The sequence below is a fragment of the Morone saxatilis genome, unplaced genomic scaffold (assembly GCF_004916995.1).
Source record: "Morone saxatilis isolate NCDOM2014 unplaced genomic scaffold, NCSU_SB_2.0 Contig11, whole genome shotgun sequence".
Lineage (NCBI taxonomy): Eukaryota > Metazoa > Chordata > Actinopteri > Moronidae > Morone > Morone saxatilis.
Genome location: NW_023339663.1, coordinates 394,808 through 405,421, shown reverse-complemented (window position 1 = coordinate 405,421; position 10,614 = coordinate 394,808). Strand labels below are relative to the sequence as shown.

Sequence of the window (10,614 nt, the reverse complement as noted above, 5' to 3'; positions counted from 1 at the left end):
CAAGTATGTGTGTGTGTGTGTCTGGTTCATTTGTACCACTTTCTGTGATGCGCACATTAGTCCCCAAGGATTAGCTACGTTATATAAACCTGTTTTATGAATGTGTGGTTACATCTAACTCTGTAGGTTAAGGATTTATTTAAACAAACAAGCCGGTTCTGGTGAGTTTTATTTGGTTTCTGTCCAGTTTTAAGTGTGAGGTAAAGTTATTAGTGGACTCTGGTAGGCTGCGGCGTCCATGTTGGTGCTCTAGTGCGACATCTAGTGGCAGTTAATTTCAGCTCTGTAACCTTTAAATTGCCAAACAACAAAACTGATTGTACGTTGCGCCATGGCACACCGATCACTTTAATGACGTCGGGTTCGCACACGAATTCAGTTTGCTGTAGGAAGGTGAAAAAAAATTTGTGTAACCGGGTTGTTTGTTGGCCCGAGCTGCATCTTCCCACCCAAGTTTAATAAAAATCCGGCCAAAGCTACGCTGTGCAAATAAACTTGTTGCCTATAATCCACATATCATATATGTAAAGTAGTTATGAAACATTAACAGATGTCGGAATGCCAAAAAGACATCAGTTTTACAGACAGGTAATGTCAGCAATGTTACATATAGTGTCTGAAAACTGCTTTTTTAATTCACAGTGAATTGATTTTTTAAGACGCCTCTCGCTGCAAAAAACACTCAATGTGATCTGGATCAGAGCAGGATCATCCTCACTATTTGTCTTTGTGCTCGGAATTGATTTTAAAGAAATATCTTTATTATATATTTCTTAATGAAATATGTTAAAACCGATATATCAGATATTGGAGTTAAGTATTTGTACGATGTCTGTTCTTCCATTCAGTCCCCAGCATCCCTGGTACAGTTCACCTCTTCTGTCAAATCTCCTCCCATCAGCCATCTGGTCGTCTGCCATCACACACACACACACAGGATGTTTCATCAGACATGCAGCGCTGCGTCTCCTTGTTCAGTCCTTCCAGTCACCTGAGATTTCAGTCACCTGAGGCCACCAAAACTTTTTAAAGTGATATTTATTGTTTTAACATTTTTATGCAGTTTTAATTCTTCGACTGGATTGAACTTTTTAACAGTATAAATATATTTTTCTGAGCTCTGGATTCAAAAGCCATATCTGGTTGTTAGTGCTTAGCATCCGTCGTTAGATTTTAATGTATAGTTCCAAATCATAACAGAAATCATCTCAGGACACTTTTCAAATAGAGCCGGTCTCCTTGGCGACAGTGGCGAGTCCTTAAAGTTTGCTTTATGTGCAAGTTAAAGGACATATTCTGATCAAAGATAACTCGAAGATTCCTGATGCTGTTGCTGGAGGCCAAGGTAACACCATTTAGAGTAACGATATCTTTAGACCTGGGGGTCGAGGCCCCCACGAGGGGTCCCCAAAGCTTGAGTCACCGAGGCCTTCTTGATTCTGAAGGGTGTATGAAACTTTTACACAGTGGGTCTATATCTCAGAATTTTGTTCATTTCTGTGAAGAAAACTAAATGAAATTGTTATTCTTTTAAGTTTAGATTATTTTTTAAGATCTAAACTTTGGAGACACGAACACAGTGTATATTGAAACAGCCTCGTCCTGCATTAGAAAACAACCAAAGCACTGAATTTAAATGAGTTATGAAGGTGTTTGGGACCAAGTACAAGAACTTCAGTTTTGTCTGAGAAAAGATAGATATAACTGGGTATCATCTGCATAACAGTGAAATAATAATGTTGCCTAAGGGAAGCATATATAAGGTGATTGGTCCAAGCACAGAACCTTGTGGAACTCCATGACTAACTTTAGTGTGCATGGAGGATTCATCCTTAACATGTACGAACTGAGATCGATCTGATAAATAGGACTTGCTATGATGTACTCTAAATTATCTCATAGTATCTCATAATTATTTAAAGCACACAACTGACCACTGCACACTCAAAGTACAACCTGAACATGAGATAAAATAAGTCTAATTCATCCGAATACTGAATGTCCTGATTCAACGTTATAAAGCTGCAACTTAAATTACTGATTTGATGGAAGTTTGACTCCTGAAACTGATGTGAGATCTAGAGAGAAGATGTCTCACTCTGTTGATCTACAGAAACTCATACATTGTACAGTGGCTTCACAGAGTGGAGCCTCTTCCCTCACAGAAGATCTTCGGTCAAGTTCAGACCACAGACTATGATAAATAGTGGACAGAGCCACCGTGACGGTTTCTGAAGAGCTGCTGTGAAACTCAGTGTGATCTCTGGGTTTTTAAGAGCAGAGATTGATTTCTTTATTTCCTTTTGTGGCTTATTTCTGGTTGCATGTAAAGGTTTTTGACGGAAGTCTGAAGAAAAACTGCTGCTGCTCCTTCAGCTCTGAGGAATCACTTTTAAATTGTCCGTTCACCTCCAGCTGACTGCTGAGGGACAAAAAGGACAATGTGGTGTTAAAGTGGGAAATAAAAACCTTTTTTTGTGACTGACAGCAGTTTGTCCTCAAACTAACCAGTGAAACAATCAGTTTATTTAAAATGAAAGGAGAAGAAATGACCTTGATAAATCGCAGTAACCTTTTTGCACGTCACCCCCTTTTCATTTTACTGCCTATAAACAGATGGGAACGTGACGACTGTCCCCTGAGGGCCACAGAGGGTTTTTATTTCCAGGTCAAACAGGGAGAGAAGAACAGAACAGAAAACAAACCAGTCCCTTTTATAATGAGAAACATTTCTTCTGGGTTTACCTACAGTGAAAATGGAGACAACATTCAGCAAACAACCCTGGGGGCTAAGCTAACTAGCATTAGCTAACTGCAGCTACATTTGGCAACAGTTACTTTACTGTCCATCAGGAAACTCTGTAAATCTCAGACAGTTGAGGCGGACCCACCGGCCAACAGAAGGAAAAGCGGAAAACATTTTCTCATTAAAATGATCAAGTTTCACCAAAATCACTGATGTAGCTGGTGGTGTGTGATTTAAAGTGTTACCAAACGTTACCGGTTCAAAGCGCATATAAACAGGCTATAACTAACTATTACAACTCAGAATAGCATCAAAATGATAGTGAAGCTCTTATTTACTTTAAGGTAGAAAAATTACATGATGTGGCTTTGAACTGCACATGTGCCATGTGAGGACTGAAAAGAGCTGCAAGTGTAAGTATATTTTAAGATGTGTGAACGCCCAGTCCTGTTGTTTTTCCTCTGCGGATAAAACTGCTGTAAATAGGAGGAGGTGAAGTCTCACTCAGTTTACATCAGTAACGTTCGTGCTGCACGTCTGCCATGGCTGAACCTGAATCAGTTCCTGATGGTGTCAGATAACTCTCGCAGGGTTATGTGCTTCCTGTCAGATGAGTCAGAGCAAAACTGCTCAGTAACACTTGTGGTGTTACTGAGAAAACCTGGGCGAGGTTAAATAAAAAAATACAGTTAAAAATAAACGATCCAGTGGATTTCATTGATCATCAAACGCTGACCTGGAAAACAACCAGATTTCAACGCGGCTGCAAAAATCCCCCATCAGCAGAAAAACACTCGCTCCGCTTCGAAGTTCAGCGGGCGACGTCGTTTATCTGCGGCGACCTTTGACTGCCTACAAAAATTAATCCTGCCTGCACACAAACACACACATCCCGCTCCGCACGCTTCATATTTCAAAGACACGATAATAGGCGCTGTCAAGCACCTACGAGGCTTTATCATGGAATCTAGGCCAGATTAGAATATTCATTAGCTCTGCCCTTTTCAACCCCAGGCTGCAGGAGGAGGAGACGCTGCTTCAGCTGGAAGAAACACAGAAAACCAGAATACTTCAGGCTGTCAGGACGCGGCGGCAACCTGAGGAGGAGAGCAGTGTCTCTGCTGCCACTGCTGATCAGAAGCCTGTTCGTGATCCTCTGTTGAATTAAATGAATGAAACTACACTGGAATAAATGCACACAAATACAGTTGATACAAGGTTGGTAAGATTACAGATATGGATTTTATTTTGATTCTTATATGATCTAATATAGATTGTTAGAACGATGTGTCTGCGTATTTTGTCCTTAAAGAGAAAAAACAAAATGTGCATTTCGCCACTTTCGTCAGAGAAGATTTTTCTCTGACTTCTGGCCTGGTGTCACAATGTTGTGATTTTATTTGGAAAATTGACTGTACTGTTAATGTGGGTCGTGGCTTCCGTCCAAAATAGATGAGAAAAAAAAAATAGCGTATTCAAGGCGGAGCAGAGCGGAATTCTGGTGGAATTGTCTAGAACGAGCGTGATCGCTCCGCCGACTGCGATTAGAACCTGAACATGACTCGACTGTGCCCGGTGGAATTTGGGGATAAGATGGATGACAGCAGGCATACGTCACTTTCTTGTCTTCAGAATGATCGTACCCCTTTTGGGGGAAACAAGCACCGTAAAAAGTAACATTTTGCAGATTAAACCTTACTTTTCCAAAAGTGACAGTAAAATAAGAGATCTGTGTTTTCAGGATAAAAATGCTAAACTGTGTCCATCTGTGTCAAACTCTTTATCACAGATTAGTTAATGATGTTACTAAGTGTCAGTGATGGTGGAAATAAAGGTTTTAATGTGATAAAATATGTCCCTACCATAAAACAGCTTTTTTGAATGGAGTTTGGTTTGACAGTGTGGAGCAGAGGGGATTTGAACCTTAATAATTCCCATAAACTGAGCTGACCTACCTTCTAATAATGAACCTTGTACACAGCAGAAAGTAACGTAGGAAGTGGAAATAAACCCTCCTGTTTCCTTTTTCTGTGGGCTCGTAGTAAAAGGACGATTAATGAACACAAACTGGTTACAAACGGTTAATTAGTTTACAGTAATGAACATTGGACAGATGACCAAAACAGTAAAATAAAGAGTCTGAATGAGAGAAACAGTGGCAGAAATATGAGCTTCAGTAAGGCAGTTGTATAAGTCCGATTCATCCACTGTGACGGAGGCAGACTGTGTCACAATGATTTCGACTCCTGTGTTTCAGATACATAACAATATCTGTAATATCATCATTCAAGCTACTCCTTCTCACAGGAGGAGGCCAGTGACAACTAGACTATCTCCTCTCTGCTCCTCTTTCAGTTTCTCTGCAGTCTGTCACAGCCGATCACACACTGACACACTGACCCAGAACCTGCAGCTCTCTGCTGAAATATTCAAAGCTTCACTGACGAGACGACGGCCAAGGATTCACTGTGTGGGACGTTAACAGTTAACAGCAAAGGATGAAGGCTATCTTCCTCAGAATAAACAGACAGAGAAAACAAATTTAATGCATCATTTGTTTTAAGTTATATATGACGTATACGTATAACTGTTCGTTTCTCATATACTGCTCATAAAAACTACACAGTTTTTCTTTTTTTGTGTGTTTATTCCAAATAAACCTGGGGACAAACAAGCAAAGAAAACCGGAGACACGGAACTAGTTTCTCTGTTATAACTGGGTGTTTGTCTGTGTGTATCTGTCAGGAAGAAGAGGAGGAGAATGTTTGAAACAGATCCAGAGAATCCAAACACTGAAAAAAGGTCTGTCCAAGTGTAGTGTGGTTCCATAGTGTAGTGGTCATCACGTCTGCTTTACACGCAGAAGGTCCTGGGTTCAATCCCCAGTGGAACCAGAACTTTGTCTCATTGGCTGAAGGAAGAACTGGTTCTAGCACACATCCCAGGAAAACAAATGAGATTTTGGTAGATATGTACAACTCTACAATCAACTACAACTCCCAGATATTAGCAGTGCAACTGCTTTCCATTAGATGGCACCCTGAGGTCCACAAGTGTCCATGTGTTTGAGAACGGCTATTATAATAATAGGAAAACTTGGGTCTAAAAACAGGACGTCATTCACTGTGAGCTGAACCTGGAGGAACGTACTGCATCTTCCAACCAATGCTCAAAAGCTCCCAAAAGTCCAGCTTCATGCAAATATATTTTTTTAATCTGTTATTTTTTCGGCTTTATTGCTGAATCATCTTTGAATGATTTCTGATTGAATTTCAGTGATTCACAGACTGACTATGACAACTCCTCCTTTAAACTTCTCTGTTTTTGTTTTAAGTCTACAGTCATTGGAGAAAGAAGCGTGGGGTTTGGATCACAGAGCAGTGGACCTTGAGACAAACACACAGCCAGATCAGCCCACCACAGTTGGTGCTGTTGCCCCAAGAGGAGAGGAAGAGAGCCGGGTAGGAGTCATGCTGCCCCAGCTTGGACTTGATGCTGCTCCTGGCTAATGTCGGCCTGGATGAACAACAGGGACTCAGAGACTGCTGTGCCCACATCTTTACAGGGACCTGATCCATAAACATCTGAGAACTCCAATGGGCGGACTGTGTACTGAGCACACATAGACTCACAAGGTGAAAGCCACACACAGGACAGCTTCTTATATTGAGTCATATAAAACATGCTAGCAGCATTGGATTAGACTCATAGAAATATAACTATTGGATGGATTGCTGTAAAAAACAAACATTATGCTAAACATCCGCAGTTAGCCTTTAGGCAGCACTGTTCCTAAGTACAGCCTCAAAGAGTTGTTAGCATGACTGAGCTTCACTTGTATTTCCTGGAAGGATTTTCTCTGTTTCAGTCTAATCAAACATTGAAGATGCACTCAGCACTGGGCTGTTTCTGTCGTCCTGTTCTCCTCCATAATTCATCAGCTGAGCTGAGCAGAAGGCAGCAACAGAAGGAAACACATGAGGGACGTAGAAGCTACTTCCCTGTAGGGTTGGACCGGGGCTGGACGCTGTGGCGGAGAGAGGAGGCATTAACAAGGAGAAGCAGGCGACATGGTGAGTGAATCCCTCCGGGCTCTGATGGATGGCAGTGAGAAACATTTGCTCACAACGAGCTGAGCCTCGAGGATGCTGAAGGAGGAGGATCTCTCCGGGACGGAGAAACAGCTCGTCCCCAGCTGAGCTCCAGTAAAAACTTAAACCTACAATAGTGAACTCCCTGCTCATGTATTATTTTAGTAAAGCCTGTCCAAATTGATATATTTATTATTATTATAATAGCCGTTCTCAAACACATGGACACTTGTGGACCTCAGGGTGTCATCTAATGGAAAGCAGTTGCACTGCTAATATCTGGGAGTTGTAGTTGATTTGTACATATCTACCAAAATCTCATTTGTTTTCCTGGGATGTGTGCTAGAACCAGTTCTTCCTTCAGCCAATGAGACAAAGTTCTGGTTCCACTGGGGATTGAACCCAGGACCTTCTGCGTGTAAAGCAGACGTGATGACCACTACACTATGGAACCACACTACACTTGGACAGACCTTTTTCACAGCAGCCACCCGGACATGAGCTAGTAGGGTAAACATGACGTTATTGGTGATACTAACTAAGGTTCAGTTCCATTCTGGTCAAACAGAGTCAGGTAACTGGAACAGAACCTTAATCAGTGTTAATTAACACAAATTAAAGTGCAAAATTTCAATGACGGCAATCACGACAAGATAGCTAGATAAGGTTCCCTCAGAGGACATAAAATGGATCAGATTCTGAAATGAAAAAGTGACGTGGGAAACGTGATCAGTATTACTGGCTTAGAAATTAAAGAAACTTTGGACACTCAGCTACCATGTATTTTGCAATAGCTAGGATAGCAATATAGCCTGCTACGTTAAAGTCAGCTAGACAACAAAGTGATGCATGACGGACCTGACACATCAGCTGGACAGGGAAGTGTACTGCAAGTGATCGCCCTGTTTATCTGCTGGCCTTCAGATTTTTTCCTTTTTCAGTTTAAATCAGTCAATGACACTAACCATTTATTTGCTCCTTCAATGGCTGATGGCGCATTTAAGATTTGGCACAGAAAAGGTTTGAAATGCCTTGAAGATCTATACATTGATAATTGTTTTGCTAGCTTCTCTCAGCTAACAGAAACTTTTGTTTTTTTTTAGATTTTTACAAATTAGATATTTTATACAACGCTTAAACTAATCCATGCATTTGTTACTTCAAGGCTGGATTACTGCAACTCTTTATTATCAGGTTGCCCTAATAAGTCCATTAAGACGCTCCAATTAATTCAAAACGCTGCAGTTCACGAGTAATGACAGGAACTAGGAAAAGAGATCCACGATGCTCCTCCTGTTCTAGCTTCTTCTGCATTGCCCCTCCCTTGTAAAATTTAGAATAGAATTTAAAATTCTCCTCCTCACGCTATAAAGCTCTTCTGGTCAGGCCCCCTTCTTATCTTGAAGAGCTGCATAGTACCATATTACCCTCTAGACACTACGTTCTCTGAATGCTGGCTACTTGTGGTTCCGAAAAAAATAATAGTCTTAAAAGTAGAACAGGAGCCAGAGCCTTCAGTTAACCAAGCTCCTCTCGCTGTGGAACCAGCTTCCAGTTGTGGTTCTGGAGGCAGACCTCTCACATTTAAGAGTAGGCTTAAGACGTCCTCCCTTTGATAAAGCTTTATAGTTAGGGCTGGATCAGGTTGAGTCCTGAACCATCTCCATTAGTTATGCTGCTATAGGCCTAGACCTATCGGGGATTTCCCATGGTGCACTGAGCTCCCTCTTTCCTCTCACTCCTCTCTTTCTGCACTCCATTCATGTTCCATTAATGCATGTTACTAACTTCACTTCTTTCCCTGGAGTTCTTGTGGCTTTATCGTCCTGCCAGGTTCTCATGGATCCTGGTGGAGCCTCCTGCCATGGGTCCTGCTAGACTGCCATTGCTATTATCACTGATATTATTGTTATTATTATTAGTTGTTGTTGACCTATTGTTGTTGCTGGCGGTTGCTTGTTGTCGCTGCTCGCTGTCCCCTGTCGTTGCTGCTGTCGTCGTCGTCACCGTCATTTTGTTTCATGATCGTCATCGATCATTACTGTTAATGTAGTTGTTGCTTCTGTTGTTGCTGTACAATCTGTTTGTCTCTCTCTGTCTCTCCTCTGTCTCTCTCTCTCTCTCTCTCCTCTCTTCTCCCCCAAACTGGTCAAAGGCAGATGACCACCACCTAGAGCCGAAGGATCTGTCGAATGGTTTCTGCCCGTTAAAAGGGCAGTTTTTCCTTGCCCCCCGTCGCCAAGTCTTGCTCATGGTGGTAGCTGTTGGGTCTCTGTAAATGTTAAAAGGAGTTCGGTCTAGACCTGCTCTATTTGAAAAGTGTCCTGGAGATAACTTTCTGTTATGAATTGGCGCTATACAATAAAATTGAATTGAAATTGATTGAATTAACCAGCCCAATTCCTTATAAACCCCCCCAGTCACCCTGTTGATATAGTTCTCTCTGTTAATCCCACCTTTCTAAAGGTTCATGTCTAATCTATGTAACCTTATTTCCAAACTACACTGCTCTTCAGTGGCAGCTAATAAGAACTGGCTTGGGAACAAGACCTAATTTATACCGTTTGGCAGAGGACACCATGGACATGGTGCTTGATCGGATACACTCCCTCTTAATATGTGTTCTCGACATGCAGCTTTTGCAATTTAAAGTATTGCATCGTATCCACACACGTATCCCAAATTAGCGTGAATGTACCCCGGTGTCGATCCTATGTGTGATAAATGTAAAGGTGCACCTGCCTCACTTTACCAAATGTATTGGACATGTCCCTCTTTAGGTAACTTTTGGACATCGGTTTTTCATGCGTTATCAGAAATCCTTCATCATCGAATTGAGCCCAATCCCTTGTCTGGTATTTTTGGCATTGCTCCAGATTTGAACTTACCTAAAGCTATGCTCAACTTTCTGGCTTTTGCCTCTTTACTAGCCCGACGAGCTATTTCACTTAAGCGGAAGGACCCAGCTCCTCCTTTCTATTCACATGGGCTCAGAGACATGATATCCTGCACTAATCTAGATACACTATTCAAGGATCAAAGAACAAATTCTACAAAATATGGCGCCCCTTCTTGGTATTTTATGAGAAACCCTCAACAATAATTTCTGAGTAGTTTTTATTTTCTTTGGTGATGTATAAATGTATATGAATCTAAGATGGATTATGCTAATTGACTCACTTGAAAAAAGGGGTGGAAAATCATTCACTCTGGCAGCACTACCCCTATGCACAGCAACAATTAATGTTGGCTTTGTCTAACTGTGTCCATCTGTCTCCATTCCTGTAAAGACCTTAACCATACTGAATTGCAATACTGTGTGGCAAGGTTTTATGACTTTTCTTTCTCTTTTTTGTTTGGCATTGAACATGCAAAAATAATCCTCATTGAATGTTCAGGGTTTTGTATGATAGAAAAGGCGTTAAATGTATAATCAGCACTCTTCTGTCAGCATCATTTATTGCTGAAAGCCTCCCTCTGTATCTCCAGCCCCTTTAGGGAAAATTCTCTGGATTTTTTTAATTGACCTTCATTCTCTCAAGGTTCAAACAAATGAGGTTGTACAGTAATAAAATTCCAAACAGACACGTCGGCGCAGAGTGGATAACTGAATGGAACTGGCTCTTCAGTCCCACAAATAAACAATGACAAATTAATTACCACAACTTAACGAAACTGTCACAGCGAACTGAGGAGACGAGCTCAGCGGCTCAAAGCTTATCCCCTGTCAAATTACTGTCCTGCCATGTTCCTCATTACTAGTCCTGCACACAGACA

At 41.4% G+C, this 10,614-nt stretch overlaps 2 non-coding genes across 2 annotated transcripts; one reads left to right on the top strand and one right to left on the bottom strand.

Moving 5' to 3' along the window:
• The first annotated feature begins 5,567 nt into the window (after positions 1-5,567).
• On the top strand, positions 5,568-5,640 carry trnav-uac. Its single transcript has one exon. It is a non-coding gene; the product is annotated as a tRNA-Val (tRNA).
• Positions 5,641-7,218: 1,578 nt separating this feature from the next.
• Positions 7,219-7,291, bottom strand: trnav-uac. Its single transcript has one exon. It is a non-coding gene; the product is annotated as a tRNA-Val (tRNA).
• Between the last annotated feature and the right edge of the window lie 3,323 nt (positions 7,292-10,614).